The following is a 22081-nucleotide window of genomic DNA, read 5'->3' as shown; positions in this document are numbered from 1 at the left end:
TTTTGACCTGGAACATTTCGCTCACGGCCATACCACCCTGGACCAGCCCGATCTCGTCTGATCTCGGAAGCCAAGCAGGGTTGGGCCTTGTTAGTACTTGGATGGGAGACCGCCTGGGAATACCAGGTGCTGTGAGCATTTTCACACTTTTTCACCCGTCAAAAAAAAAAAAAGAAGTTTTTCATTGAGATATCCCAATTTTGACCGAGCAAGTGGCGTGAAGGTACTCTTCACGAAAAGACAGTGTTTGATATAAAAAAGGCCGTTTTGACCTGGAACATTTCGCTCACGGCCATACCACCCTGGACCTGCCCGATCTCGTCTGATCTCGGAAGCCAAGCAGGGTTGGGCCTGGTTAGTACTTGGATGGGAGACCGCCTGGGAATACCAGGTGCTGTGAGCATTTTCACACTTTTTCACCTGTCAAAAAAAAAAAAAAAAAAAAAAAAGAAGTTTTTCATTGAGATATCCCAATTTTGACCGAGCAAGTGGCGTGAAGGTACTCTTCACGAAAAGACAGTGTTTGATATAAAAAAGGCCGTTTTGACCTGGAACATTTCGCTCACGGCCATACCACCCTGGACCTGCCCGATCTCGTCTGATCTCGGAAGCCAAGCAGGGTTGGGCCTGGTTAGTACTTGGATGGGAGACCGCCTGGGAATACCAGGTGCTGTGAGCATTTTCACACTTTTTCACCTGTCAAAAAAAAAAAAAAAAAAAAAAAAGAAGTTTTTCATTGAGATATCCCAATTTTGACCGAGCAAGTGGCGTGAAGGTACTCTTCACGAAAACACAGTGTTTGATGCAAAAAAAGCCATTTATACGAGTTTTGACCTGGAACATTTCGCTCACGGCCATACCACCCTGGAACAGCCCGATCTCGTTTGATCTCGGAAGCCAAGCGGGGTTGGGCCTTGTTAGTACTTGGATGGAACACCGCCTGGGAATACCAGGTGCTGTGAGCATTTTCACACTTTTTCACCCGTCAAAAAAAAAAAAAGAAGTTTTTCATTGAGATATCCCAATTTTGACCGAGCAAGTGGCGTGAAGGTACTCTTCACGAAAAGACAGTGTTTGATATAAAAAAGGCCGTTTTGACCTGGAACATTTCGCTCACGGCCATACCACCCTGGACCAGCCCGATCTCGTCTGATCTCGGAAGCCAAGCAGGGTTGGGCCTGGTTAGTACTTGGATGGGAGACCGCCTGGGAATACCAGGTGCTGTGAGCATTTTCACACTTTTTCACCTGTCAAAAAAAAAAAAAAAAAAGAAGTTTTTCATTGAGATATCCCAATTTTGACCGAGCAAGTGGCGTGAAGGTACTCTTCACGAAAAGACAGTGTTTGATATAAAAAAGGCCGTTTTGACCTGGAACATTTCGCTCACGGCCATACCACCCTGGACCAGCCCGATCTCGTCTGATCTCGGAAGCCAAGCAGGGTTGGGCCTTGTTAGTACTTGGATGGGAGACCGCCTGGGAATACCAGGTGCTGTGAGCATTTTCACACTTTTTCACCTGTCAAAAAAAAAAAAAAAAAAAAAGTTTTTCATTGAGATATCCCAATTTTGACCGAGCAAGTGGCGTGAAGGTACTCTTCACGAAAAGACAGTGTTTGATATAAAAAAGGCCGTTTTGACCTGGAACATTTCGCTCACGGCCATACCACCCTGGACCAGCCCGATCTCGTTTGATCTCGGAAGCCAAGCGGGGTTGGGCCTTGTTAGTACTTGGATGGGAGACCGCCTGGGAATACCAGGTGCTGTGAGCATTTTCACACTTTTTCACCCGTCAAAAAAAAAAAAAGAAGTTTTTCATTGAGATATCCCAATTTTGACCGAGCAAGTGGCGTGAAGGTACTCTTCACGAAAAGACAGTGTTTGATATAAAAAAGGCCGTTTTGACCTGGAACATTTCGCTCACGGCCATACCACCCTGGACCAGCCCGATCTCGTCTGATCTCGGAAGCCAAGCAGGGTTGGGCCTTGTTAGTACTTGGATGGGAGACCGCCTGGGAATACCAGGTGCTGTGAGCATTTTCACACTTTTTCACCCGTCAAAAAAAAAAAAAGAAGTTTTTCATTGAGATATCCCAATTTTGACCGAGCAAGTGGCGTGAAGGTACTCTTCACGAAAAGACAGTGTTTGATATAAAAAAGGCCGTTTTGACCTGGAACATTTCGCTCACGGCCATACCACCCTGGACCTGCCCGATCTCGTCTGATCTCGGAAGCCAAGCAGGGTTGGGCCTGGTTAGTACTTGGATGGGAGACCGCCTGGGAATACCAGGTGCTGTGAGCATTTTCACACTTTTTCACCTGTCAAAAAAAAAAAAAAAAAAAAAAAGAAGTTTTTCATTGAGATATCCCAATTTTGACCGAGCAAGTGGCGTGAAGGTACTCTTCACGAAAAGACAGTGTTTGATGCAAAAAAAGCCATTTATACGAGTTTTGACCTGGAACATTTCGCTCACGGCCATACCACCCTGGAACAGCCCGATCTCGTTTGATCTCGGAAGCCAAGCGGGGTTGGGCCTTGTTAGTACTTGGATGGAACACCGCCTGGGAATACCAGGTGCTGTGAGCATTTTCACACTTTTTCACCCGTCAAAAAAAAAAAAAGAAGTTTTTCATTGAGATATCCCAATTTTGACCGAGCAAGTGGCGTGAAGGTACTCTTCACGAAAAGACAGTGTTTGATATAAAAAAGGCCGTTTTGACCTGGAACATTTCGCTCACGGCCATACCACCCTGGACCAGCCCGATCTCGTCTGATCTCGGAAGCCAAGCAGGGTTGGGCCTGGTTAGTACTTGGATGGGAGACCGCCTGGGAATACCAGGTGCTGTGAGCATTTTCACACTTTTTCACCTGTCAAAAAAAAAAAAAAAAAAAAAAAAAGTTTTTCATTGAGATATCCCAATTTTGACCGAGCAAGTGGCGTGAAGGTACTCTTCACGAAAAGACAGTGTTTGATATAAAAAAGGCCGTTTTGACCTGGAACATTTCGCTCACGGCCATACCACCCTGGACCAGCCCGATCTCGTTTGATCTCGGAAGCCAAGCGGGGTTGGGCCTTGTTAGTACTTGGATGGGAGACCGCCTGGGAATACCAGGTGCTGTGAGCATTTTCACACTTTTTCACCCGTCAAAAAAAAAAAAAGAAGTTTTTCATTGAGATATCCCAATTTTGACCGAGCAAGTGGCGTGAAGGTACTCTTCACGAAAAGACAGTGTTTGATATAAAAAAGGCCGTTTTGACCTGGAACATTTCGCTCACGGCCATACCACCCTGGACCAGCCCGATCTCGTCTGATCTCGGAAGCCAAGCAGGGTTGGGCCTTGTTAGTACTTGGATGGAACACCGCCTGGGAATACCAGGTGCTGTGAGCATTTTCACACTTTTTCACCCGTCAAAAAAAAAAAAAGAAGTTTTTCATTGAGATATCCCAATTTTGACCGAGCAAGTGGCGTGAAGGTACTCTTCACGAAAAGACAGTGTTTGATATAAAAAAGGCCGTTTTGACCTGGAACATTTCGCTCACGGCCATACCACCCTGGACCTGCCCGATCTCGTCTGATCTCGGAAGCCAAGCAGGGTTGGGCCTGGTTAGTACTTGGATGGGAGACCGCCTGGGAATACCAGGTGCTGTGAGCATTTTCACACTTTTTCACCTGTCAAAAAAAAAAAAAAAAAAAAAAAGAAGTTTTTCATTGAGATATCCCAATTTTGACCGAGCAAGTGGCGTGAAGGTACTCTTCACGAAAAGACAGTGTTTGATGCAAAAAAAGCCATTTATACGAGTTTTGACCTGGAACATTTCGCTCACGGCCATACCACCCTGGAACAGCCCGATCTCGTTTGATCTCGGAAGCCAAGCGGGGTTGGGCCTTGTTAGTACTTGGATGGAACACCGCCTGGGAATACCAGGTGCTGTGAGCATTTTCACACTTTTTCACCCGTCAAAAAAAAAAAAAGAAGTTTTTCATTGAGATATCCCAATTTTGACCGAGCAAGTGGCGTGAAGGTACTCTTCACGAAAAGACAGTGTTTGATATAAAAAAGGCCGTTTTGACCTGGAACATTTCGCTCACGGCCATACCACCCTGGACCAGCCCGATCTCGTCTGATCTCGGAAGCCAAGCAGGGTTGGGCCTTGTTAGTACTTGGATGGGAGACCGCCTGGGAATACCAGGTGCTGTGAGCATTTTCACACTTTTTCACCCGTCAAAAAAAAAAAAAGAAGTTTTTCATTGAGATATCCCAATTTTGACCGAGCAAGTGGCGTGAAGGTACTCTTCACGAAAAGACAGTGTTTGATATAAAAAAGGCCGTTTTGACCTGGAACATTTCGCTCACGGCCATACCACCCTGGACCTGCCCGATCTCGTCTGATCTCGGAAGCCAAGCAGGGTTGGGCCTGGTTAGTACTTGGATGGGAGACCGCCTGGGAATACCAGGTGCTGTGAGCATTTTCACACTTTTTCACCTGTCAAAAAAAAAAAAAAAAAAAAAAGAAGTTTTTCATTGAGATATCCCAATTTTGACCGAGCAAGTGGCGTGAAGGTACTCTTCACGAAAAGACAGTGTTTGATGCAAAAAAAGCCATTTATACGAGTTTTGACCTGGAACATTTCGCTCACGGCCATACCACCCTGGAACAGCCCGATCTCGTTTGATCTCGGAAGCCAAGCGGGGTTGGGCCTTGTTAGTACTTGGATGGAACACCGCCTGGGAATACCAGGTGCTGTGAGCATTTTCACACTTTTTCACCCGTCAAAAAAAAAAAAAGAAGTTTTTCATTGAGATATCCCAATTTTGACCGAGCAAGTGGCGTGAAGGTACTCTTCACGAAAAGACAGTGTTTGATATAAAAAAGGCCGTTTTGACCTGGAACATTTCGCTCACGGCCATACCACCCTGGACCAGCCCGATCTCGTCTGATCTCGGAAGCCAAGCAGGGTTGGGCCTGGTTAGTACTTGGATGGGAGACCGCCTGGGAATACCAGGTGCTGTGAGCATTTTCACACTTTTTCACCTGTCAAAAAAAAAAAAAAAAAAAAAAAAAGTTTTTCATTGAGATATCCCAATTTTGACCGAGCAAGTGGCGTGAAGGTACTCTTCACGAAAAGACAGTGTTTGATATAAAAAAGGCCGTTTTGACCTGGAACATTTCGCTCACGGCCATACCACCCTGGACCAGCCCGATCTCGTTTGATCTCGGAAGCCAAGCGGGGTTGGGCCTTGTTAGTACTTGGATGGGAGACCGCCTGGGAATACCAGGTGCTGTGAGCATTTTCACACTTTTTCACCCGTCAAAAAAAAAAAAAGAAGTTTTTCATTGAGATATCCCAATTTTGACCGAGCAAGTGGCGTGAAGGTACTCTTCACGAAAAGACAGTGTTTGATATAAAAAAGGCCGTTTTGACCTGGAACATTTCGCTCACGGCCATACCACCCTGGACCAGCCCGATCTCGTCTGATCTCGGAAGCCAAGCAGGGTTGGGCCTTGTTAGTACTTGGATGGGAGACCGCCTGGGAATACCAGGTGCTGTGAGCATTTTCACACTTTTTCACCCGTCAAAAAAAAAAAAAGAAGTTTTTCATTGAGATATCCCAATTTTGACCGAGCAAGTGGCGTGAAGGTACTCTTCACGAAAAGACAGTGTTTGATATAAAAAAGGCCGTTTTGACCTGGAACATTTCGCTCACGGCCATACCACCCTGGACCTGCCCGATCTCGTCTGATCTCGGAAGCCAAGCAGGGTTGGGCCTGGTTAGTACTTGGATGGGAGACCGCCTGGGAATACCAGGTGCTGTGAGCATTTTCACACTTTTTCACCTGTCAAAAAAAAAAAAAAAAAAAAAAGAAGTTTTTCATTGAGATATCCCAATTTTGACCGAGCAAGTGGCGTGAAGGTACTCTTCACGAAAAGACAGTGTTTGATGCAAAAAAAGCCATTTATACGAGTTTTGACCTGGAACATTTCGCTCACGGCCATACCACCCTGGAACAGCCCGATCTCGTTTGATCTCGGAAGCCAAGCGGGGTTGGGCCTTGTTAGTACTTGGATGGAACACCGCCTGGGAATACCAGGTGCTGTGAGCATTTTCACACTTTTTCACCCGTCAAAAAAAAAAAAAGAAGTTTTTCATTGAGATATCCCAATTTTGACCGAGCAAGTGGCGTGAAGGTACTCTTCACGAAAAGACAGTGTTTGATATAAAAAAGGCCGTTTTGACCTGGAACATTTCGCTCACGGCCATACCACCCTGGACCAGCCCGATCTCGTCTGATCTCGGAAGCCAAGCAGGGTTGGGCCTTGTTAGTACTTGGATGGGAGACCGCCTGGGAATACCAGGTGCTGTGAGCATTTTCACACTTTTTCACCCGTCAAAAAAAAAAAAAGAAGTTTTTCATTGAGATATCCCAATTTTGACCGAGCAAGTGGCGTGAAGGTACTCTTCACGAAAAGACAGTGTTTGATATAAAAAAGGCCGTTTTGACCTGGAACATTTCGCTCACGGCCATACCACCCTGGACCTGCCCGATCTCGTCTGATCTCGGAAGCCAAGCAGGGTTGGGCCTGGTTAGTACTTGGATGGGAGACCGCCTGGGAATACCAGGTGCTGTGAGCATTTTCACACTTTTTCACCTGTCAAAAAAAAAAAAAAAAAAAAAAGAAGTTTTTCATTGAGATATCCCAATTTTGACCGAGCAAGTGGCGTGAAGGTACTCTTCACGAAAAGACAGTGTTTGATGCAAAAAAAGCCATTTATACGAGTTTTGACCTGGAACATTTCGCTCACGGCCATACCACCCTGGAACAGCCCGATCTCGTTTGATCTCGGAAGCCAAGCGGGGTTGGGCCTTGTTAGTACTTGGATGGAACACCGCCTGGGAATACCAGGTGCTGTGAGCATTTTCACACTTTTTCACCCGTCAAAAAAAAAAAAAGAAGTTTTTCATTGAGATATCCCAATTTTGACCGAGCAAGTGGCGTGAAGGTACTCTTCACGAAAAGACAGTGTTTGATATAAAAAAGGCCGTTTTGACCTGGAACATTTCGCTCACGGCCATACCACCCTGGACCAGCCCGATCTCGTCTGATCTCGGAAGCCAAGCAGGGTTGGGCCTGGTTAGTACTTGGATGGGAGACCGCCTGGGAATACCAGGTGCTGTGAGCATTTTCACACTTTTTCACCTGTCAAAAAAAAAAAAAAAAAAAAAAAAAAGTTTTTCATTGAGATATCCCAATTTTGACCGAGCAAGTGGCGTGAAGGTACTCTTCACGAAAAGACAGTGTTTGATATAAAAAAGGCCGTTTTGACCTGGAACATTTCGCTCACGGCCATACCACCCTGGACCAGCCCGATCTCGTTTGATCTCGGAAGCCAAGCGGGGTTGGGCCTTGTTAGTACTTGGATGGGAGACCGCCTGGGAATACCAGGTGCTGTGAGCATTTTCACACTTTTTCACCCGTCAAAAAAAAAAAAAGAAGTTTTTCATTGAGATATCCCAATTTTGACCGAGCAAGTGGCGTGAAGGTACTCTTCACGAAAAGACAGTGTTTGATATAAAAAAGGCCGTTTTGACCTGGAACATTTCGCTCACGGCCATACCACCCTGGACCAGCCCGATCTCGTCTGATCTCGGAAGCCAAGCAGGGTTGGGCCTTGTTAGTACTTGGATGGGAGACCGCCTGGGAATACCAGGTGCTGTGAGCATTTTCACACTTTTTCACCCGTCAAAAAAAAAAAAAGAAGTTTTTCATTGAGATATCCCAATTTTGACCGAGCAAGTGGCGTGAAGGTACTCTTCACGAAAAGACAGTGTTTGATATAAAAAAGGCCGTTTTGACCTGGAACATTTCGCTCACGGCCATACCACCCTGGACCTGCCCGATCTCGTCTGATCTCGGAAGCCAAGCAGGGTTGGGCCTGGTTAGTACTTGGATGGGAGACCGCCTGGGAATACCAGGTGCTGTGAGCATTTTCACACTTTTTCACCTGTCAAAAAAAAAAAAAAAAAAAAAAGAAGTTTTTCATTGAGATATCCCAATTTTGACCGAGCAAGTGGCGTGAAGGTACTCTTCACGAAAAGACAGTGTTTGATGCAAAAAAAGCCATTTATACGAGTTTTGACCTGGAACATTTCGCTCACGGCCATACCACCCTGGAACAGCCCGATCTCGTTTGATCTCGGAAGCCAAGCGGGGTTGGGCCTTGTTAGTACTTGGATGGAACACCGCCTGGGAATACCAGGTGCTGTGAGCATTTTCACACTTTTTCACCCGTCAAAAAAAAAAAAAGAAGTTTTTCATTGAGATATCCCAATTTTGACCGAGCAAGTGGCGTGAAGGTACTCTTCACGAAAAGACAGTGTTTGATATAAAAAAGGCCGTTTTGACCTGGAACATTTCGCTCACGGCCATACCACCCTGGACCAGCCCGATCTCGTCTGATCTCGGAAGCCAAGCAGGGTTGGGCCTGGTTAGTACTTGGATGGGAGACCGCCTGGGAATACCAGGTGCTGTGAGCATTTTCACACTTTTTCACCTGTCAAAAAAAAAAAAAAAAAAAAAAAAGAAGTTTTTCATTGAGATATCCCAATTTTGACCGAGCAAGTGGCGTGAAGGTACTCTTCACGAAAAGACAGTGTTTGATATAAAAAAGGCCGTTTTGACCTGGAACATTTCGCTCACGGCCATACCACCCTGGACCAGCCCGATCTTGTCTGATCTCGGAAGCCAAGCAGGGTTGGGCCTGGTTAGTACTTGGATGGGAGACCGCCTGGGAATACCAGGTGCTGTGAGCATTTTCACACTTTTTCACCTGTCAAAAAAAAAAAAAAAAAAAAAAAGAAGTTTTTCATTGAGATATCCCAATTTTGACCGAGCAAGTGGCGTGAAGGTACTCTTCACGAAAAGACAGTGTTTGATGCAAAAAAAGCCATTTATACGAGTTTTGACCTGGAACATTTCGCTCACGGCCATACCACCCTGGAACAGCCCGATCTCGTTTGATCTCGGAAGCCAAGCGGGGTTGGGCCTTGTTAGTACTTGGATGGAACACCGCCTGGGAATACCAGGTGCTGTGAGCATTTTCACACTTTTTCACCCGTCAAAAAAAAAAAAAGAAGTTTTTCATTGAGATATCCCAATTTTGACCGAGCAAGTGGCGTGAAGGTACTCTTCACGAAAAGACAGTGTTTGATATAAAAAAGGCCGTTTTGACCTGGAACATTTCGCTCACGGCCATACCACCCTGGACCAGCCCGATCTCGTCTGATCTCGGAAGCCAAGCAGGGTTGGGCCTGGTTAGTACTTGGATGGGAGACCGCCTGGGAATACCAGGTGCTGTGAGCATTTTCACACTTTTTCACCTGTCAAAAAAAAAAAAAAAAAAAAAAAAAGTTTTTCATTGAGATATCCCAATTTTGACCGAGCAAGTGGCGTGAAGGTACTCTTCACGAAAAGACAGTGTTTGATATAAAAAAGGCCGTTTTGACCTGGAACATTTCGCTCACGGCCATACCACCCTGGACCAGCCCGATCTCGTTTGATCTCGGAAGCCAAGCGGGGTTGGGCCTTGTTAGTACTTGGATGGGAGACCGCCTGGGAATACCAGGTGCTGTGAGCATTTTCACACTTTTTCACCCGTCAAAAAAAAAAAAAGAAGTTTTTCATTGAGATATCCCAATTTTGACCGAGCAAGTGGCGTGAAGGTACTCTTCACGAAAAGACAGTGTTTGATATAAAAAAGGCCGTTTTGACCTGGAACATTTCGCTCACGGCCATACCACCCTGGACCAGCCCGATCTCGTCTGATCTCGGAAGCCAAGCAGGGTTGGGCCTTGTTAGTACTTGGATGGGAGACCGCCTGGGAATACCAGGTGCTGTGAGCATTTTCACACTTTTTCACCCGTCAAAAAAAAAAAAAGAAGTTTTTCATTGAGATATCCCAATTTTGACCGAGCAAGTGGCGTGAAGGTACTCTTCACGAAAAGACAGTGTTTGATATAAAAAAGGCCGTTTTGACCTGGAACATTTCGCTCACGGCCATACCACCCTGGACCTGCCCGATCTCGTCTGATCTCGGAAGCCAAGCAGGGTTGGGCCTGGTTAGTACTTGGATGGGAGACCGCCTGGGAATACCAGGTGCTGTGAGCATTTTCACACTTTTTCACCTGTCAAAAAAAAAAAAAAAAAAAAAAAGAAGTTTTTCATTGAGATATCCCAATTTTGACCGAGCAAGTGGCGTGAAGGTACTCTTCACGAAAAGACAGTGTTTGATGCAAAAAAAGCCATTTATACGAGTTTTGACCTGGAACATTTCGCTCACGGCCATACCACCCTGGAACAGCCCGATCTCGTTTGATCTCGGAAGCCAAGCGGGGTTGGGCCTTGTTAGTACTTGGATGGAACACCGCCTGGGAATACCAGGTGCTGTGAGCATTTTCACACTTTTTCACCCGTCAAAAAAAAAAAAAGAAGTTTTTCATTGAGATATCCCAATTTTGACCGAGCAAGTGGCGTGAAGGTACTCTTCACGAAAAGACAGTGTTTGATATAAAAAAGGCCGTTTTGACCTGGAACATTTCGCTCACGGCCATACCACCCTGGACCAGCCCGATCTTGTCTGATCTCGGAAGCCAAGCAGGGTTGGGCCTGGTTAGTACTTGGATGGGAGACCGCCTGGGAATACCAGGTGCTGTGAGCATTTTCACACTTTTTCACCTGTCAAAAAAAAAAAAAAAAAAAAAAAAGAAGTTTTTCATTGAGATATCCCAATTTTGACCGAGCAAGTGGCGTGAAGGTACTCTTCACGAAAAGACAGTGTTTGATGCAAAAAAAGCCATTTATACGAGTTTTGACCTGGAACATTTCGCTCACGGCCATACCACCCTGGAACAGCCCGATCTCGTTTGATCTCGGAAGCCAAGCGGGGTTGGGCCTTGTTAGTACTTGGATGGAACACCGCCTGGGAATACCAGGTGCTGTGAGCATTTTCACACTTTTTCACCCGTCAAAAAAAAAAAAAGAAGTTTTTCATTGAGATATCCCAATTTTGACCGAGCAAGTGGCGTGAAGGTACTCTTCACGAAAAGACAGTGTTTGATATAAAAAAGGCCGTTTTGACCTGGAACATTTCGCTCACGGCCATACCACCCTGGACCAGCCCGATCTCGTCTGATCTCGGAAGCCAAGCAGGGTTGGGCCTGGTTAGTACTTGGATGGGAGACCGCCTGGGAATACCAGGTGCTGTGAGCATTTTCACACTTTTTCACCTGTCAAAAAAAAAAAAAAAAAAAAAAAAAAGTTTTTCATTGAGATATCCCAATTTTGACCGAGCAAGTGGCGTGAAGGTACTCTTCACGAAAAGACAGTGTTTGATATAAAAAAGGCCGTTTTGACCTGGAACATTTCGCTCACGGCCATACCACCCTGGACCAGCCCGATCTCGTTTGATCTCGGAAGCCAAGCGGGGTTGGGCCTTGTTAGTACTTGGATGGGAGACCGCCTGGGAATACCAGGTGCTGTGAGCATTTTCACACTTTTTCACCCGTCAAAAAAAAAAAAAGAAGTTTTTCATTGAGATATCCCAATTTTGACCGAGCAAGTGGCGTGAAGGTACTCTTCACGAAAAGACAGTGTTTGATATAAAAAAGGCCGTTTTGACCTGGAACATTTCGCTCACGGCCATACCACCCTGGACCAGCCCGATCTCGTCTGATCTCGGAAGCCAAGCAGGGTTGGGCCTTGTTAGTACTTGGATGGGAGACCGCCTGGGAATACCAGGTGCTGTGAGCATTTTCACACTTTTTCACCCGTCAAAAAAAAAAAAAGAAGTTTTTCATTGAGATATCCCAATTTTGACCGAGCAAGTGGCGTGAAGGTACTCTTCACGAAAAGACAGTGTTTGATATAAAAAAGGCCGTTTTGACCTGGAACATTTCGCTCACGGCCATACCACCCTGGACCTGCCCGATCTCGTCTGATCTCGGAAGCCAAGCAGGGTTGGGCCTGGTTAGTACTTGGATGGGAGACCGCCTGGGAATACCAGGTGCTGTGAGCATTTTCACACTTTTTCACCTGTCAAAAAAAAAAAAAAAAAAAAAAGAAGTTTTTCATTGAGATATCCCAATTTTGACCGAGCAAGTGGCGTGAAGGTACTCTTCACGAAAAGACAGTGTTTGATGCAAAAAAAGCCATTTATACGAGTTTTGACCTGGAACATTTCGCTCACGGCCATACCACCCTGGAACAGCCCGATCTCGTTTGATCTCGGAAGCCAAGCGGGGTTGGGCCTTGTTAGTACTTGGATGGAACACCGCCTGGGAATACCAGGTGCTGTGAGCATTTTCACACTTTTTCACCCGTCAAAAAAAAAAAAAGAAGTTTTTCATTGAGATATCCCAATTTTGACCGAGCAAGTGGCGTGAAGGTACTCTTCACGAAAAGACAGTGTTTGATATAAAAAAGGCCGTTTTGACCTGGAACATTTCGCTCACGGCCATACCACCCTGGACCAGCCCGATCTCGTCTGATCTCGGAAGCCAAGCAGGGTTGGGCCTGGTTAGTACTTGGATGGGAGACCGCCTGGGAATACCAGGTGCTGTGAGCATTTTCACACTTTTTCACCTGTCAAAAAAAAAAAAAAAAAAAAAAAAGAAGTTTTTCATTGAGATATCCCAATTTTGACCGAGCAAGTGGCGTGAAGGTACTCTTCACGAAAAGACAGTGTTTGATATAAAAAAGGCCGTTTTGACCTGGAACATTTCGCTCACGGCCATACCACCCTGGACCAGCCCGATCTTGTCTGATCTCGGAAGCCAAGCAGGGTTGGGCCTGGTTAGTACTTGGATGGGAGACCGCCTGGGAATACCAGGTGCTGTGAGCATTTTCACACTTTTTCACCTGTCAAAAAAAAAAAAAAAAAAAAAAAAGAAGTTTTTCATTGAGATATCCCAATTTTGACCGAGCAAGTGGCGTGAAGGTACTCTTCACGAAAAGACAGTGTTTGATGCAAAAAAAGCCATTTATACGAGTTTTGACCTGGAACATTTCGCTCACGGCCATACCACCCTGGAACAGCCCGATCTCGTTTGATCTCGGAAGCCAAGCGGGGTTGGGCCTTGTTAGTACTTGGATGGAACACCGCCTGGGAATACCAGGTGCTGTGAGCATTTTCACACTTTTTCACCCGTCAAAAAAAAAAAAAGAAGTTTTTCATTGAGATATCCCAATTTTGACCGAGCAAGTGGCGTGAAGGTACTCTTCACGAAAAGACAGTGTTTGATATAAAAAAGGCCGTTTTGACCTGGAACATTTCGCTCACGGCCATACCACCCTGGACCAGCCCGATCTCGTCTGATCTCGGAAGCCAAGCAGGGTTGGGCCTGGTTAGTACTTGGATGGGAGACCGCCTGGGAATACCAGGTGCTGTGAGCATTTTCACACTTTTTCACCTGTCAAAAAAAAAAAAAAAAAAAAAAAAAAGTTTTTCATTGAGATATCCCAATTTTGACCGAGCAAGTGGCGTGAAGGTACTCTTCACGAAAAGACAGTGTTTGATATAAAAAAGGCCGTTTTGACCTGGAACATTTCGCTCACGGCCATACCACCCTGGACCAGCCCGATCTCGTTTGATCTCGGAAGCCAAGCGGGGTTGGGCCTTGTTAGTACTTGGATGGGAGACCGCCTGGGAATACCAGGTGCTGTGAGCATTTTCACACTTTTTCACCCGTCAAAAAAAAAAAAAGAAGTTTTTCATTGAGATATCCCAATTTTGACCGAGCAAGTGGCGTGAAGGTACTCTTCACGAAAAGACAGTGTTTGATATAAAAAAGGCCGTTTTGACCTGGAACATTTCGCTCACGGCCATACCACCCTGGACCAGCCCGATCTCGTCTGATCTCGGAAGCCAAGCAGGGTTGGGCCTTGTTAGTACTTGGATGGGAGACCGCCTGGGAATACCAGGTGCTGTGAGCATTTTCACACTTTTTCACCCGTCAAAAAAAAAAAAAGAAGTTTTTCATTGAGATATCCCAATTTTGACCGAGCAAGTGGCGTGAAGGTACTCTTCACGAAAAGACAGTGTTTGATATAAAAAAGGCCGTTTTGACCTGGAACATTTCGCTCACGGCCATACCACCCTGGACCTGCCCGATCTCGTCTGATCTCGGAAGCCAAGCAGGGTTGGGCCTGGTTAGTACTTGGATGGGAGACCGCCTGGGAATACCAGGTGCTGTGAGCATTTTCACACTTTTTCACCTGTCAAAAAAAAAAAAAAAAAAAAAAAGAAGTTTTTCATTGAGATATCCCAATTTTGACCGAGCAAGTGGCGTGAAGGTACTCTTCACGAAAAGACAGTGTTTGATGCAAAAAAAGCCATTTATACGAGTTTTGACCTGGAACATTTCGCTCACGGCCATACCACCCTGGAACAGCCCGATCTCGTTTGATCTCGGAAGCCAAGCGGGGTTGGGCCTTGTTAGTACTTGGATGGAACACCGCCTGGGAATACCAGGTGCTGTGAGCATTTTCACACTTTTTCACCCGTCAAAAAAAAAAAAAGAAGTTTTTCATTGAGATATCCCAATTTTGACCGAGCAAGTGGCGTGAAGGTACTCTTCACGAAAAGACAGTGTTTGATATAAAAAAGGCCGTTTTGACCTGGAACATTTCGCTCACGGCCATACCACCCTGGACCAGCCCGATCTCGTCTGATCTCGGAAGCCAAGCAGGGTTGGGCCTGGTTAGTACTTGGATGGGAGACCGCCTGGGAATACCAGGTGCTGTGAGCATTTTCACACTTTTTCACCTGTCAAAAAAAAAAAAAAAAAAAAAAAAGAAGTTTTTCATTGAGATATCCCAATTTTGACCGAGCAAGTGGCGTGAAGGTACTCTTCACGAAAAGACAGTGTTTGATATAAAAAAGGCCGTTTTGACCTGGAACATTTCGCTCACGGCCATACCACCCTGGACCAGCCCGATCTTGTCTGATCTCGGAAGCCAAGCAGGGTTGGGCCTGGTTAGTACTTGGATGGGAGACCGCCTGGGAATACCAGGTGCTGTGAGCATTTTCACACTTTTTCACCTGTCAAAAAAAAAAAAAAAAAAAAAAAGAAGTTTTTCATTGAGATATCCCAATTTTGACCGAGCAAGTGGCGTGAAGGTACTCTTCACGAAAAGACAGTGTTTGATGCAAAAAAAGCCATTTATACGAGTTTTGACCTGGAACATTTCGCTCACGGCCATACCACCCTGGAACAGCCCGATCTCGTTTGATCTCGGAAGCCAAGCGGGGTTGGGCCTTGTTAGTACTTGGATGGAACACCGCCTGGGAATACCAGGTGCTGTGAGCATTTTCACACTTTTTCACCCGTCAAAAAAAAAAAAAGAAGTTTTTCATTGAGATATCCCAATTTTGACCGAGCAAGTGGCGTGAAGGTACTCTTCACGAAAAGACAGTGTTTGATATAAAAAAGGCCGTTTTGACCTGGAACATTTCGCTCACGGCCATACCACCCTGGACCAGCCCGATCTCGTCTGATCTCGGAAGCCAAGCAGGGTTGGGCCTGGTTAGTACTTGGATGGGAGACCGCCTGGGAATACCAGGTGCTGTGAGCATTTTCACACTTTTTCACCTGTCAAAAAAAAAAAAAAAAAAAAAAAAAAGTTTTTCATTGAGATATCCCAATTTTGACCGAGCAAGTGGCGTGAAGGTACTCTTCACGAAAAGACAGTGTTTGATATAAAAAAGGCCGTTTTGACCTGGAACATTTCGCTCACGGCCATACCACCCTGGACCAGCCCGATCTCGTTTGATCTCGGAAGCCAAGCGGGGTTGGGCCTTGTTAGTACTTGGATGGGAGACCGCCTGGGAATACCAGGTGCTGTGAGCATTTTCACACTTTTTCACCCGTCAAAAAAAAAAAAAGAAGTTTTTCATTGAGATATCCCAATTTTGACCGAGCAAGTGGCGTGAAGGTACTCTTCACGAAAAGACAGTGTTTGATATAAAAAAGGCCGTTTTGACCTGGAACATTTCGCTCACGGCCATACCACCCTGGACCAGCCCGATCTCGTCTGATCTCGGAAGCCAAGCAGGGTTGGGCCTTGTTAGTACTTGGATGGGAGACCGCCTGGGAATACCAGGTGCTGTGAGCATTTTCACACTTTTTCACCCGTCAAAAAAAAAAAAAGAAGTTTTTCATTGAGATATCCCAATTTTGACCGAGCAAGTGGCGTGAAGGTACTCTTCACGAAAAGACAGTGTTTGATATAAAAAAGGCCGTTTTGACCTGGAACATTTCGCTCACGGCCATACCACCCTGGACCTGCCCGATCTCGTCTGATCTCGGAAGCCAAGCAGGGTTGGGCCTGGTTAGTACTTGGATGGGAGACCGCCTGGGAATACCAGGTGCTGTGAGCATTTTCACACTTTTTCACCTGTCAAAAAAAAAAAAAAAAAAAAAAAGAAGTTTTTCATTGAGATATCCCAATTTTGACCGAGCAAGTGGCGTGAAGGTACTCTTCACGAAAAGACAGTGTTTGATGCAAAAAAAGCCATTTATACGAGTTTTGACCTGGAACATTTCGCTCACGGCCATACCACCCTGGAACAGCCCGATCTCGTTTGATCTCGGAAGCCAAGCGGGGTTGGGCCTTGTTAGTACTTGGATGGAACACCGCCTGGGAATACCAGGTGCTGTGAGCATTTTCACACTTTTTCACCCGTCAAAAAAAAAAAAAGAAGTTTTTCATTGAGATATCCCAATTTTGACCGAGCAAGTGGCGTGAAGGTACTCTTCACGAAAAGACAGTGTTTGATATAAAAAAGGCCGTTTTGACCTGGAACATTTCGCTCACGGCCATACCACCCTGGACCAGCCCGATCTCGTCTGATCTCGGAAGCCAAGCAGGGTTGGGCCTGGTTAGTACTTGGATGGGAGACCGCCTGGGAATACCAGGTGCTGTGAGCATTTTCACACTTTTTCACCTGTCAAAAAAAAAAAAAAAAAAAAAAAAGAAGTTTTTCATTGAGATATCCCAATTTTGACCGAGCAAGTGGCGTGAAGGTACTCTTCACGAAAAGACAGTGTTTGATATAAAAAAGGCCATTTTGACCTGGAACATTTCGCTCACGGCCATACCACCCTGGACCAGCCCGATCTCGTCTGATCTCGGAAGCCAAGCAGGGTTGGGCCTGGTTAGTACTTGGATGGGAGACCGCCTGGGAATACCAGGTGCTGTGAGCATTTTCACACTTTTTCACCTGTCAAAAAAAAAAAAAAAAAAAAAAAAGAAGTTTTTCATTGAGATATCCCAATTTTGACCGAGCAAGTGGCGTGAAGGTACTCTTCACGAAAAGACAGTGTTTGATGCAAAAAAAGCCATTTATACGAGTTTTGACCTGGAACATTTCGCTCACGGCCATACCACCCTGGAACAGCCCGATCTCGTTTGATCTCGGAAGCCAAGCGGGGTTGGGCCTTGTTAGTACTTGGATGGAACACCGCCTGGGAATACCAGGTGCTGTGAGCATTTTCACACTTTTTCACCTGTCAAAAAAAAAAAAAAAAAAAAAAAGAAGTTTTTCATTGAGATATCCCAATTTTGACCGAGCAAGTGGCGTGAAGGTACTCTTCACGAAAAGACAGTGTTTGATATAAAAAAGGCCGTTTTGACCTGGAACATTTCGCTCACGGCCATACCACCCTGGACCAGCCCGATCTCGTCTGATCTCGGAAGCCAAGCAGGGTTGGGCCTGGTTAGTACTTGGATGGGAGACCGCCTGGGAATACCAGGTGCTGTGAGCATTTTCACACTTTTTCACCTGTCAAAAAAAAAAAAAAAAAAAAAAAAGAAGTTTTTCATTGAGATATCCCAATTTTGACCGAGCAAGTGGCGTGAAGGTACTCTTCACGAAAAGACAGTGTTTGATATAAAAAAGGCCGTTTTGACCTGGAACATTTCGCTCACGGCCATACCACCCTGGACCAGCCCGATCTCGTCTGATCTCGGAAGCCAAGCAGGGTTGGGCCTGGTTAGTACTTGGATGGGAGACCGCCTGGGAATACCAGGTGCTGTGAGCATTTTCACACTTTTTCACCTGTCAAAAAAAAAAAAAAAAAAAAAAAGAAGTTTTTCATTGAGATATCCCAATTTTGACCGAGCAAGTGGCGTGAAGGTACTCTTCACGAAAAGACAGTGTTTGATATAAAAAAGGCCGTTTTGACCTGGAACATTTCGCTCACGGCCATACCACCCTGGACCAGCCCGATCTTGTCTGATCTCGGAAGCCAAGCAGGGTTGGGCCTGGTTAGTACTTGGATGGGAGACCGCCTGGGAATACCAGGTGCTGTGAGCATTTTCACACTTTTTCACCTGTCAAAAAAAAAAAAAAAAAAAAAAAAGAAGTTTTTCATTGAGATATCCCAATTTTGACCGAGCAAGTGGCGTGAAGGTACTCTTCACGAAAAGACAGTGTTTGATGCAAAAAAAGCCATTTATACGAGTTTTGACCTGGAACATTTCGCTCACGGCCATACCACCCTGGAACAGCCCGATCTCGTTTGATCTCGGAAGCCAAGCGGGGTTGGGCCTTGTTAGTACTTGGATGGAACACCGCCTGGGAATACCAGGTGCTGTGAGCATTTTCACACTTTTTCACCTGTCAAAAAAAAAAAAAAAAAAAAAAAAGAAGTTTTTCATTGAGATATCCCAATTTTGACCGAGCAAGTGGCGTGAAGGTACTCTTCACGAAAAGACAGTGTTTGATATAAAAAAGGCCGTTTTGACCTGGAACATTTCGCTCACGGCCATACCACCCTGGACCAGCCCGATCTCGTCTGATCTCGGAAGCCAAGCAGGGTTGGGCCTGGTTAGTACTTGGATGGGAGACCGCCTGGGAATACCAGGTGCTGTGAGCATTTTCACACTTTTTCACCTGTCAAAAAAAAAAAAAAAAAAAAAAAAGAAGTTTTTCATTGAGATATCCCAATTTTGACCGAGCAAGTGGCGTGAAGGTACTCTTCACGAAAAGACAGTGTTTGATATAAAAAAGGCCGTTTTGACCTGGAACATTTCGCTCACGGCCATACCACCCTGGACCTGCCCGATCTCGTCTGATCTCGGAAGCCAAGCAGGGTTGGGCCTGGTTAGTACTTGGATGGGAGACCGCCTGGGAATACCAGGTGCTGTGAGCATTTTCACACTTTTTCACCTGTCAAAAAAAAAAAAAAAAAAAAAAAAAGAAGTTTTTCATTGAGATATCCCAATTTTGACCGAGCAAGTGGCGTGAAGGTACTCTTCACGAAAACACAGTGTTTGATGCAAAAAAAGCCATTTATACGAGTTTTGACCTGGAACATTTCGCTCACGGCCATACCACCCTGGAACAGCCCGATCTCGTTTGATCTCGGAAGCCAAGCGGGGTTGGGCCTTGTTAGTACTTGGATGGAACACCGCCTGGGAATACCAGGTGCTGTGAGCATTTTCACACTTTTTCACCCGTCAAAAAAAAAAAAAGAAGTTTTTCATTGAGATATCCCAATTTTGACCGAGCAAGTGGCGTGAAGGTACTCTTCACGAAAAGACAGTGTTTGATATAAAAAAGGCCGTTTTGACCTGGAACATTTCGCTCACGGCCATACCACCCTGGACCAGCCCGATCTCGTCTGATCTCGGAAGCCAAGCAGGGTTGGGCCTGGTTAGTACTTGGATGGGAGACCGCCTGGGAATACCAGGTGCTGTGAGCATTTTCACACTTTTTCACCTGTCAAAAAAAAAAAAAAAAAAGAAGTTTTTCATTGAGATATCCCAATTTTGACCGAGCAAGTGGCGTGAAGGTACTCTTCACGAAAAGACAGTGTTTGATATAAAAAAGGCCGTTTTGACCTGGAACATTTCGCTCACGGCCATACCACCCTGGACCAGCCCGATCTCGTCTGATCTCGGAAGCCAAGCAGGGTTGGGCCTTGTTAGTACTTGGATGGGAGACCGCCTGGGAATACCAGGTGCTGTGAGCATTTTCACACTTTTTCACCTGTCAAAAAAAAAAAAAAAAAAAAAAAAAGAAGTTTTTCATTGAGATATCCCAATTTTGACCGAGCAAGTGGCGTGAAGGTACTCTTCACGAAAAGACAGTGTTTGATATAAAAAAGGCCGTTTTGACCTGGAACATTTCGCTCACGGCCATACCACCCTGGACCAGCCCGATCTCGTTTGATCTCGGAAGCCAAGCGGGGTTGGGCCTTGTTAGTACTTGGATGGGAGACCGCCTGGGAATACCAGGTGCTGTGAGCATTTTCACACTTTTTCACCCGTCAAAAAAAAAAAAAGAAGTTTTTCATTGAGATATCCCAATTTTGACCGAGCAAGTGGCGTGAAGGTACTCTTCACGAAAAGACAGTGTTTGATATAAAAAAGGCCGTTTTGACCTGGAACATTTCGCTCACGGCCATACCACCCTGGACCAGCCCGATCTCGTCTGATCTCGGAAGCCAAGCAGGGTTGGGCCTTGTTAGTACTTGGATGGGAGACCGCCTGGGAATACCAGGTGCTGTGAGCATTTTCACACTTTTTCACCCGTCAAAAAAAAAAAAGAAGTTTTTCATTGAGATATCCCAATTTTGACCGAGCAAGTGGCGTGAAGGTACTCTTCACGAAAAGACAGTGTTTGATATAAAAAAGGCCGTTTTGACCTGGAACATTTCGCTCACGGCCATACCACCCTGGACCAGCCCGATCTCGTCTGATCTCGGAAGCCAAGCAGGGTTGGGCCTGGTTAGTACTTGGATGGGAGACCGCCTGGGAATACCAGGTGCTGTGAGCATTTTCACACTTTTTCACCTGTCAAAAAAAAAAAAAAAAAAAAAAAAGAAGTTTTTCATTGAGATATCCCAATTTTGACCGAGCAAGTGGCGTGAAGGTACTCTTCACGAAAAGACAGTGTTTGATGCAAAAAAAGCCATTTATACGAGTTTTGACCTGGAACATTTCGCTCACGGCCATACCACCCTGCACCAGCCCGATCTCGTTTGATCTCGGAAGCCAAGCGGGGTTGGGCCTTGTTAGTACTTGGATGGAACACCGCCTGGGAATACCAGGTGCTGTGAGCATTTTCACACTTTTTCACTTGTCAAAAAAAAAAAAAGAAGTTTTTCATTGAGATATCCCAATTTTGACCGAGCAAGTGGCGTGAAGGTACTCTTCACGAAAAGACAGTGTTTGATATAAAAAAGGCCGTTTTGACCTGGAACATTTCGCTCACGGCCATACCACCCTGGACCAGCCCGATCTCGTCTGATCTCGGAAGCCAAGCAGGGTTGGGCCTGGTTAGTACTTGGATGGGAGACCGCCTGGGAATACCAGGTGCTGTGAGCATTTTCACACTTTTTCACCCGTCAAAAAAAAAAAAGAAGTTTTTCATTGAGATATCCCAATTTTGACCGAGCAAGTGGCGTGAAGGTACTCTTCACGAAAAGACAGTGTTTGATATAAAAAAGGCCGTTTTGACCTGGAACATTTCGCTCACGGCCATACCACCCTGGACCAGCCCGATCTCGTCTGATCTCGGAAGCCAAGCAGGGTTGGGCCTGGTTAGTACTTGGATGGGAGACCGCCTGGGAATACCAGGTGCTGTGAGCATTTTCACACTTTTTCACCTGTCAAAAAAAAAAAAAAAAAAAAAAAAGAAGTTTTTCATTGAGATATCCCAATTTTGACCGAGCAAGTGGCGTGAAGGTACTCTTCACGAAAAGACAGTGTTTGATGCAAAAAAAGCCATTTATACGAGTTTTGACCTGGAACATTTCGCTCACGGCCATACCACCCTGGACCAGCCCGATCTCGTTTGATCTCGGAAGCCAAGCGGGGTTGGGCCTTGTTAGTACTTGGATGGAACACCGCCTGGGAATACCAGGTGCTGTGAGCATTTTCACACTTTTTCACCCGTCAAAAAAAAAAAAAGAAGTTTTTCATTGAGATATCCCAATTTTGACCGAGCAAGTGGCGTGAAGGTACTCTTCACGAAAAGACAGTGTTTGATATAAAAAAGGCCGTTTTGACCTGGA

General features: G+C 45.5%; 60 non-coding genes and 21 pseudogenes across 60 annotated transcripts; all 81 read left to right on the top strand.

Annotated features, from left to right (window-relative positions):
* Positions 1–19: 19 nt before the first annotated feature.
* LOC140382454 (5S ribosomal RNA) lies at positions 20–138 on the top strand. Its single transcript, XR_011931873.1, has one exon. It is a non-coding gene; the product is annotated as a 5S ribosomal RNA (ribosomal RNA).
* A 146-nt stretch (positions 139–284) lies between these two features.
* LOC140382579 (5S ribosomal RNA) lies at positions 285–403 on the top strand. The gene has a single exon (XR_011931990.1). It is a non-coding gene; the product is annotated as a 5S ribosomal RNA (ribosomal RNA).
* Positions 404–560: 157 nt separating this feature from the next.
* LOC140382568 (5S ribosomal RNA) lies at positions 561–679 on the top strand. The gene has a single exon (XR_011931979.1). It is a non-coding gene; the product is annotated as a 5S ribosomal RNA (ribosomal RNA).
* A 167-nt stretch (positions 680–846) lies between these two features.
* LOC140382821 (5S ribosomal RNA) lies at positions 847–965 on the top strand (annotated as a pseudogene).
* A 146-nt stretch (positions 966–1111) lies between these two features.
* LOC140381889 (5S ribosomal RNA) lies at positions 1112–1230 on the top strand. Its single transcript, XR_011931363.1, has one exon. It is a non-coding gene; the product is annotated as a 5S ribosomal RNA (ribosomal RNA).
* A 151-nt stretch (positions 1231–1381) lies between these two features.
* On the top strand, positions 1382–1500 carry LOC140382453 (5S ribosomal RNA). Its single transcript, XR_011931872.1, has one exon. It is a non-coding gene; the product is annotated as a 5S ribosomal RNA (ribosomal RNA).
* Positions 1501–1651: 151 nt separating this feature from the next.
* Positions 1652–1770, top strand: LOC140382613 (5S ribosomal RNA). The gene has a single exon (XR_011932022.1). It is a non-coding gene; the product is annotated as a 5S ribosomal RNA (ribosomal RNA).
* Positions 1771–1916: 146 nt separating this feature from the next.
* On the top strand, positions 1917–2035 carry LOC140382451 (5S ribosomal RNA). The gene has a single exon (XR_011931871.1). It is a non-coding gene; the product is annotated as a 5S ribosomal RNA (ribosomal RNA).
* Positions 2036–2181: 146 nt separating this feature from the next.
* LOC140382557 (5S ribosomal RNA) lies at positions 2182–2300 on the top strand. The gene has a single exon (XR_011931967.1). It is a non-coding gene; the product is annotated as a 5S ribosomal RNA (ribosomal RNA).
* Positions 2301–2466: 166 nt separating this feature from the next.
* LOC140382820 (5S ribosomal RNA) lies at positions 2467–2585 on the top strand (annotated as a pseudogene).
* A 146-nt stretch (positions 2586–2731) lies between these two features.
* On the top strand, positions 2732–2850 carry LOC140381888 (5S ribosomal RNA). Its single transcript, XR_011931362.1, has one exon. It is a non-coding gene; the product is annotated as a 5S ribosomal RNA (ribosomal RNA).
* Positions 2851–3005: 155 nt separating this feature from the next.
* Positions 3006–3124, top strand: LOC140382612 (5S ribosomal RNA). The gene has a single exon (XR_011932021.1). It is a non-coding gene; the product is annotated as a 5S ribosomal RNA (ribosomal RNA).
* A 146-nt stretch (positions 3125–3270) lies between these two features.
* Positions 3271–3389, top strand: LOC140382649 (5S ribosomal RNA; annotated as a pseudogene).
* A 146-nt stretch (positions 3390–3535) lies between these two features.
* Positions 3536–3654, top strand: LOC140382545 (5S ribosomal RNA). Its single transcript, XR_011931956.1, has one exon. It is a non-coding gene; the product is annotated as a 5S ribosomal RNA (ribosomal RNA).
* A 166-nt stretch (positions 3655–3820) lies between these two features.
* LOC140382818 (5S ribosomal RNA) lies at positions 3821–3939 on the top strand (annotated as a pseudogene).
* Positions 3940–4085: 146 nt separating this feature from the next.
* On the top strand, positions 4086–4204 carry LOC140382450 (5S ribosomal RNA). Its single transcript, XR_011931870.1, has one exon. It is a non-coding gene; the product is annotated as a 5S ribosomal RNA (ribosomal RNA).
* Positions 4205–4350: 146 nt separating this feature from the next.
* Positions 4351–4469, top strand: LOC140382533 (5S ribosomal RNA). Its single transcript, XR_011931945.1, has one exon. It is a non-coding gene; the product is annotated as a 5S ribosomal RNA (ribosomal RNA).
* A 165-nt stretch (positions 4470–4634) lies between these two features.
* On the top strand, positions 4635–4753 carry LOC140382817 (5S ribosomal RNA; annotated as a pseudogene).
* A 146-nt stretch (positions 4754–4899) lies between these two features.
* LOC140381886 (5S ribosomal RNA) lies at positions 4900–5018 on the top strand. Its single transcript, XR_011931361.1, has one exon. It is a non-coding gene; the product is annotated as a 5S ribosomal RNA (ribosomal RNA).
* A 155-nt stretch (positions 5019–5173) lies between these two features.
* On the top strand, positions 5174–5292 carry LOC140382611 (5S ribosomal RNA). The gene has a single exon (XR_011932020.1). It is a non-coding gene; the product is annotated as a 5S ribosomal RNA (ribosomal RNA).
* A 146-nt stretch (positions 5293–5438) lies between these two features.
* On the top strand, positions 5439–5557 carry LOC140382449 (5S ribosomal RNA). Its single transcript, XR_011931869.1, has one exon. It is a non-coding gene; the product is annotated as a 5S ribosomal RNA (ribosomal RNA).
* Positions 5558–5703: 146 nt separating this feature from the next.
* Positions 5704–5822, top strand: LOC140382521 (5S ribosomal RNA). Its single transcript, XR_011931934.1, has one exon. It is a non-coding gene; the product is annotated as a 5S ribosomal RNA (ribosomal RNA).
* A 165-nt stretch (positions 5823–5987) lies between these two features.
* Positions 5988–6106, top strand: LOC140382816 (5S ribosomal RNA; annotated as a pseudogene).
* Positions 6107–6252: 146 nt separating this feature from the next.
* LOC140382448 (5S ribosomal RNA) lies at positions 6253–6371 on the top strand. The gene has a single exon (XR_011931868.1). It is a non-coding gene; the product is annotated as a 5S ribosomal RNA (ribosomal RNA).
* A 146-nt stretch (positions 6372–6517) lies between these two features.
* LOC140382510 (5S ribosomal RNA) lies at positions 6518–6636 on the top strand. The gene has a single exon (XR_011931923.1). It is a non-coding gene; the product is annotated as a 5S ribosomal RNA (ribosomal RNA).
* A 165-nt stretch (positions 6637–6801) lies between these two features.
* Positions 6802–6920, top strand: LOC140382815 (5S ribosomal RNA; annotated as a pseudogene).
* A 146-nt stretch (positions 6921–7066) lies between these two features.
* On the top strand, positions 7067–7185 carry LOC140381885 (5S ribosomal RNA). The gene has a single exon (XR_011931360.1). It is a non-coding gene; the product is annotated as a 5S ribosomal RNA (ribosomal RNA).
* Positions 7186–7341: 156 nt separating this feature from the next.
* LOC140382610 (5S ribosomal RNA) lies at positions 7342–7460 on the top strand. The gene has a single exon (XR_011932019.1). It is a non-coding gene; the product is annotated as a 5S ribosomal RNA (ribosomal RNA).
* Positions 7461–7606: 146 nt separating this feature from the next.
* Positions 7607–7725, top strand: LOC140382446 (5S ribosomal RNA). The gene has a single exon (XR_011931866.1). It is a non-coding gene; the product is annotated as a 5S ribosomal RNA (ribosomal RNA).
* A 146-nt stretch (positions 7726–7871) lies between these two features.
* Positions 7872–7990, top strand: LOC140382497 (5S ribosomal RNA). The gene has a single exon (XR_011931912.1). It is a non-coding gene; the product is annotated as a 5S ribosomal RNA (ribosomal RNA).
* A 165-nt stretch (positions 7991–8155) lies between these two features.
* Positions 8156–8274, top strand: LOC140382813 (5S ribosomal RNA; annotated as a pseudogene).
* A 146-nt stretch (positions 8275–8420) lies between these two features.
* LOC140381884 (5S ribosomal RNA) lies at positions 8421–8539 on the top strand. Its single transcript, XR_011931359.1, has one exon. It is a non-coding gene; the product is annotated as a 5S ribosomal RNA (ribosomal RNA).
* A 157-nt stretch (positions 8540–8696) lies between these two features.
* Positions 8697–8815, top strand: LOC140382236 (5S ribosomal RNA). Its single transcript, XR_011931676.1, has one exon. It is a non-coding gene; the product is annotated as a 5S ribosomal RNA (ribosomal RNA).
* Positions 8816–8981: 166 nt separating this feature from the next.
* Positions 8982–9100, top strand: LOC140382812 (5S ribosomal RNA; annotated as a pseudogene).
* A 146-nt stretch (positions 9101–9246) lies between these two features.
* LOC140381883 (5S ribosomal RNA) lies at positions 9247–9365 on the top strand. The gene has a single exon (XR_011931358.1). It is a non-coding gene; the product is annotated as a 5S ribosomal RNA (ribosomal RNA).
* Positions 9366–9520: 155 nt separating this feature from the next.
* Positions 9521–9639, top strand: LOC140382609 (5S ribosomal RNA). Its single transcript, XR_011932018.1, has one exon. It is a non-coding gene; the product is annotated as a 5S ribosomal RNA (ribosomal RNA).
* A 146-nt stretch (positions 9640–9785) lies between these two features.
* Positions 9786–9904, top strand: LOC140382445 (5S ribosomal RNA). Its single transcript, XR_011931865.1, has one exon. It is a non-coding gene; the product is annotated as a 5S ribosomal RNA (ribosomal RNA).
* A 146-nt stretch (positions 9905–10050) lies between these two features.
* Positions 10051–10169, top strand: LOC140382484 (5S ribosomal RNA). Its single transcript, XR_011931901.1, has one exon. It is a non-coding gene; the product is annotated as a 5S ribosomal RNA (ribosomal RNA).
* A 166-nt stretch (positions 10170–10335) lies between these two features.
* Positions 10336–10454, top strand: LOC140382811 (5S ribosomal RNA; annotated as a pseudogene).
* Positions 10455–10600: 146 nt separating this feature from the next.
* LOC140382235 (5S ribosomal RNA) lies at positions 10601–10719 on the top strand. The gene has a single exon (XR_011931675.1). It is a non-coding gene; the product is annotated as a 5S ribosomal RNA (ribosomal RNA).
* A 167-nt stretch (positions 10720–10886) lies between these two features.
* Positions 10887–11005, top strand: LOC140382810 (5S ribosomal RNA; annotated as a pseudogene).
* A 146-nt stretch (positions 11006–11151) lies between these two features.
* On the top strand, positions 11152–11270 carry LOC140381881 (5S ribosomal RNA). The gene has a single exon (XR_011931356.1). It is a non-coding gene; the product is annotated as a 5S ribosomal RNA (ribosomal RNA).
* A 156-nt stretch (positions 11271–11426) lies between these two features.
* Positions 11427–11545, top strand: LOC140382608 (5S ribosomal RNA). Its single transcript, XR_011932017.1, has one exon. It is a non-coding gene; the product is annotated as a 5S ribosomal RNA (ribosomal RNA).
* Positions 11546–11691: 146 nt separating this feature from the next.
* LOC140382444 (5S ribosomal RNA) lies at positions 11692–11810 on the top strand. The gene has a single exon (XR_011931864.1). It is a non-coding gene; the product is annotated as a 5S ribosomal RNA (ribosomal RNA).
* Positions 11811–11956: 146 nt separating this feature from the next.
* LOC140382471 (5S ribosomal RNA) lies at positions 11957–12075 on the top strand. The gene has a single exon (XR_011931889.1). It is a non-coding gene; the product is annotated as a 5S ribosomal RNA (ribosomal RNA).
* A 165-nt stretch (positions 12076–12240) lies between these two features.
* On the top strand, positions 12241–12359 carry LOC140382809 (5S ribosomal RNA; annotated as a pseudogene).
* Positions 12360–12505: 146 nt separating this feature from the next.
* Positions 12506–12624, top strand: LOC140381880 (5S ribosomal RNA). The gene has a single exon (XR_011931355.1). It is a non-coding gene; the product is annotated as a 5S ribosomal RNA (ribosomal RNA).
* Positions 12625–12781: 157 nt separating this feature from the next.
* On the top strand, positions 12782–12900 carry LOC140382234 (5S ribosomal RNA). Its single transcript, XR_011931674.1, has one exon. It is a non-coding gene; the product is annotated as a 5S ribosomal RNA (ribosomal RNA).
* Positions 12901–13067: 167 nt separating this feature from the next.
* Positions 13068–13186, top strand: LOC140382808 (5S ribosomal RNA; annotated as a pseudogene).
* Positions 13187–13332: 146 nt separating this feature from the next.
* On the top strand, positions 13333–13451 carry LOC140381879 (5S ribosomal RNA). The gene has a single exon (XR_011931354.1). It is a non-coding gene; the product is annotated as a 5S ribosomal RNA (ribosomal RNA).
* A 156-nt stretch (positions 13452–13607) lies between these two features.
* LOC140382607 (5S ribosomal RNA) lies at positions 13608–13726 on the top strand. Its single transcript, XR_011932016.1, has one exon. It is a non-coding gene; the product is annotated as a 5S ribosomal RNA (ribosomal RNA).
* Positions 13727–13872: 146 nt separating this feature from the next.
* Positions 13873–13991, top strand: LOC140382443 (5S ribosomal RNA). The gene has a single exon (XR_011931863.1). It is a non-coding gene; the product is annotated as a 5S ribosomal RNA (ribosomal RNA).
* A 146-nt stretch (positions 13992–14137) lies between these two features.
* LOC140382459 (5S ribosomal RNA) lies at positions 14138–14256 on the top strand. The gene has a single exon (XR_011931878.1). It is a non-coding gene; the product is annotated as a 5S ribosomal RNA (ribosomal RNA).
* A 166-nt stretch (positions 14257–14422) lies between these two features.
* On the top strand, positions 14423–14541 carry LOC140382806 (5S ribosomal RNA; annotated as a pseudogene).
* Positions 14542–14687: 146 nt separating this feature from the next.
* LOC140381878 (5S ribosomal RNA) lies at positions 14688–14806 on the top strand. Its single transcript, XR_011931353.1, has one exon. It is a non-coding gene; the product is annotated as a 5S ribosomal RNA (ribosomal RNA).
* Positions 14807–14963: 157 nt separating this feature from the next.
* Positions 14964–15082, top strand: LOC140382232 (5S ribosomal RNA). Its single transcript, XR_011931672.1, has one exon. It is a non-coding gene; the product is annotated as a 5S ribosomal RNA (ribosomal RNA).
* Positions 15083–15248: 166 nt separating this feature from the next.
* Positions 15249–15367, top strand: LOC140382805 (5S ribosomal RNA; annotated as a pseudogene).
* Positions 15368–15513: 146 nt separating this feature from the next.
* On the top strand, positions 15514–15632 carry LOC140381877 (5S ribosomal RNA). Its single transcript, XR_011931352.1, has one exon. It is a non-coding gene; the product is annotated as a 5S ribosomal RNA (ribosomal RNA).
* A 156-nt stretch (positions 15633–15788) lies between these two features.
* LOC140382606 (5S ribosomal RNA) lies at positions 15789–15907 on the top strand. The gene has a single exon (XR_011932015.1). It is a non-coding gene; the product is annotated as a 5S ribosomal RNA (ribosomal RNA).
* Positions 15908–16053: 146 nt separating this feature from the next.
* Positions 16054–16172, top strand: LOC140382442 (5S ribosomal RNA). Its single transcript, XR_011931862.1, has one exon. It is a non-coding gene; the product is annotated as a 5S ribosomal RNA (ribosomal RNA).
* Positions 16173–16318: 146 nt separating this feature from the next.
* On the top strand, positions 16319–16437 carry LOC140382447 (5S ribosomal RNA). The gene has a single exon (XR_011931867.1). It is a non-coding gene; the product is annotated as a 5S ribosomal RNA (ribosomal RNA).
* Positions 16438–16603: 166 nt separating this feature from the next.
* LOC140382804 (5S ribosomal RNA) lies at positions 16604–16722 on the top strand (annotated as a pseudogene).
* Positions 16723–16868: 146 nt separating this feature from the next.
* Positions 16869–16987, top strand: LOC140381875 (5S ribosomal RNA). The gene has a single exon (XR_011931351.1). It is a non-coding gene; the product is annotated as a 5S ribosomal RNA (ribosomal RNA).
* Positions 16988–17144: 157 nt separating this feature from the next.
* Positions 17145–17263, top strand: LOC140381874 (5S ribosomal RNA). The gene has a single exon (XR_011931350.1). It is a non-coding gene; the product is annotated as a 5S ribosomal RNA (ribosomal RNA).
* Positions 17264–17430: 167 nt separating this feature from the next.
* Positions 17431–17549, top strand: LOC140382802 (5S ribosomal RNA; annotated as a pseudogene).
* Positions 17550–17705: 156 nt separating this feature from the next.
* LOC140381873 (5S ribosomal RNA) lies at positions 17706–17824 on the top strand. The gene has a single exon (XR_011931349.1). It is a non-coding gene; the product is annotated as a 5S ribosomal RNA (ribosomal RNA).
* A 157-nt stretch (positions 17825–17981) lies between these two features.
* LOC140381872 (5S ribosomal RNA) lies at positions 17982–18100 on the top strand. The gene has a single exon (XR_011931348.1). It is a non-coding gene; the product is annotated as a 5S ribosomal RNA (ribosomal RNA).
* Positions 18101–18256: 156 nt separating this feature from the next.
* On the top strand, positions 18257–18375 carry LOC140382229 (5S ribosomal RNA). The gene has a single exon (XR_011931671.1). It is a non-coding gene; the product is annotated as a 5S ribosomal RNA (ribosomal RNA).
* A 167-nt stretch (positions 18376–18542) lies between these two features.
* On the top strand, positions 18543–18661 carry LOC140382801 (5S ribosomal RNA; annotated as a pseudogene).
* A 157-nt stretch (positions 18662–18818) lies between these two features.
* Positions 18819–18937, top strand: LOC140381871 (5S ribosomal RNA). Its single transcript, XR_011931347.1, has one exon. It is a non-coding gene; the product is annotated as a 5S ribosomal RNA (ribosomal RNA).
* Positions 18938–19094: 157 nt separating this feature from the next.
* Positions 19095–19213, top strand: LOC140382435 (5S ribosomal RNA). Its single transcript, XR_011931856.1, has one exon. It is a non-coding gene; the product is annotated as a 5S ribosomal RNA (ribosomal RNA).
* A 168-nt stretch (positions 19214–19381) lies between these two features.
* On the top strand, positions 19382–19500 carry LOC140382800 (5S ribosomal RNA; annotated as a pseudogene).
* A 146-nt stretch (positions 19501–19646) lies between these two features.
* On the top strand, positions 19647–19765 carry LOC140381869 (5S ribosomal RNA). The gene has a single exon (XR_011931345.1). It is a non-coding gene; the product is annotated as a 5S ribosomal RNA (ribosomal RNA).
* Positions 19766–19916: 151 nt separating this feature from the next.
* Positions 19917–20035, top strand: LOC140382440 (5S ribosomal RNA). The gene has a single exon (XR_011931861.1). It is a non-coding gene; the product is annotated as a 5S ribosomal RNA (ribosomal RNA).
* A 158-nt stretch (positions 20036–20193) lies between these two features.
* Positions 20194–20312, top strand: LOC140382605 (5S ribosomal RNA). The gene has a single exon (XR_011932014.1). It is a non-coding gene; the product is annotated as a 5S ribosomal RNA (ribosomal RNA).
* Positions 20313–20458: 146 nt separating this feature from the next.
* LOC140382439 (5S ribosomal RNA) lies at positions 20459–20577 on the top strand. Its single transcript, XR_011931860.1, has one exon. It is a non-coding gene; the product is annotated as a 5S ribosomal RNA (ribosomal RNA).
* Positions 20578–20722: 145 nt separating this feature from the next.
* On the top strand, positions 20723–20841 carry LOC140381868 (5S ribosomal RNA). The gene has a single exon (XR_011931344.1). It is a non-coding gene; the product is annotated as a 5S ribosomal RNA (ribosomal RNA).
* Positions 20842–21008: 167 nt separating this feature from the next.
* Positions 21009–21127, top strand: LOC140383021 (5S ribosomal RNA; annotated as a pseudogene).
* A 146-nt stretch (positions 21128–21273) lies between these two features.
* LOC140381867 (5S ribosomal RNA) lies at positions 21274–21392 on the top strand. Its single transcript, XR_011931343.1, has one exon. It is a non-coding gene; the product is annotated as a 5S ribosomal RNA (ribosomal RNA).
* A 145-nt stretch (positions 21393–21537) lies between these two features.
* On the top strand, positions 21538–21656 carry LOC140381866 (5S ribosomal RNA). Its single transcript, XR_011931342.1, has one exon. It is a non-coding gene; the product is annotated as a 5S ribosomal RNA (ribosomal RNA).
* Positions 21657–21823: 167 nt separating this feature from the next.
* LOC140383011 (5S ribosomal RNA) lies at positions 21824–21942 on the top strand (annotated as a pseudogene).
* Positions 21943–22081: the final 139 nt, after the last annotated feature.

This window comes from Eucyclogobius newberryi, unplaced genomic scaffold (assembly GCF_026437365.1).
Source record: "Eucyclogobius newberryi isolate DKJ021-1_F unplaced genomic scaffold, fEucNew1.0.hap1 SCAF_50, whole genome shotgun sequence".
Taxonomy (NCBI): Eukaryota; Metazoa; Chordata; class Actinopteri; order Gobiiformes; family Gobiidae; genus Eucyclogobius; species Eucyclogobius newberryi.
The sequence above is the reverse complement of the archived record's forward strand: the minus strand, read 5'-3'. Positions and strand labels throughout refer to the sequence as shown.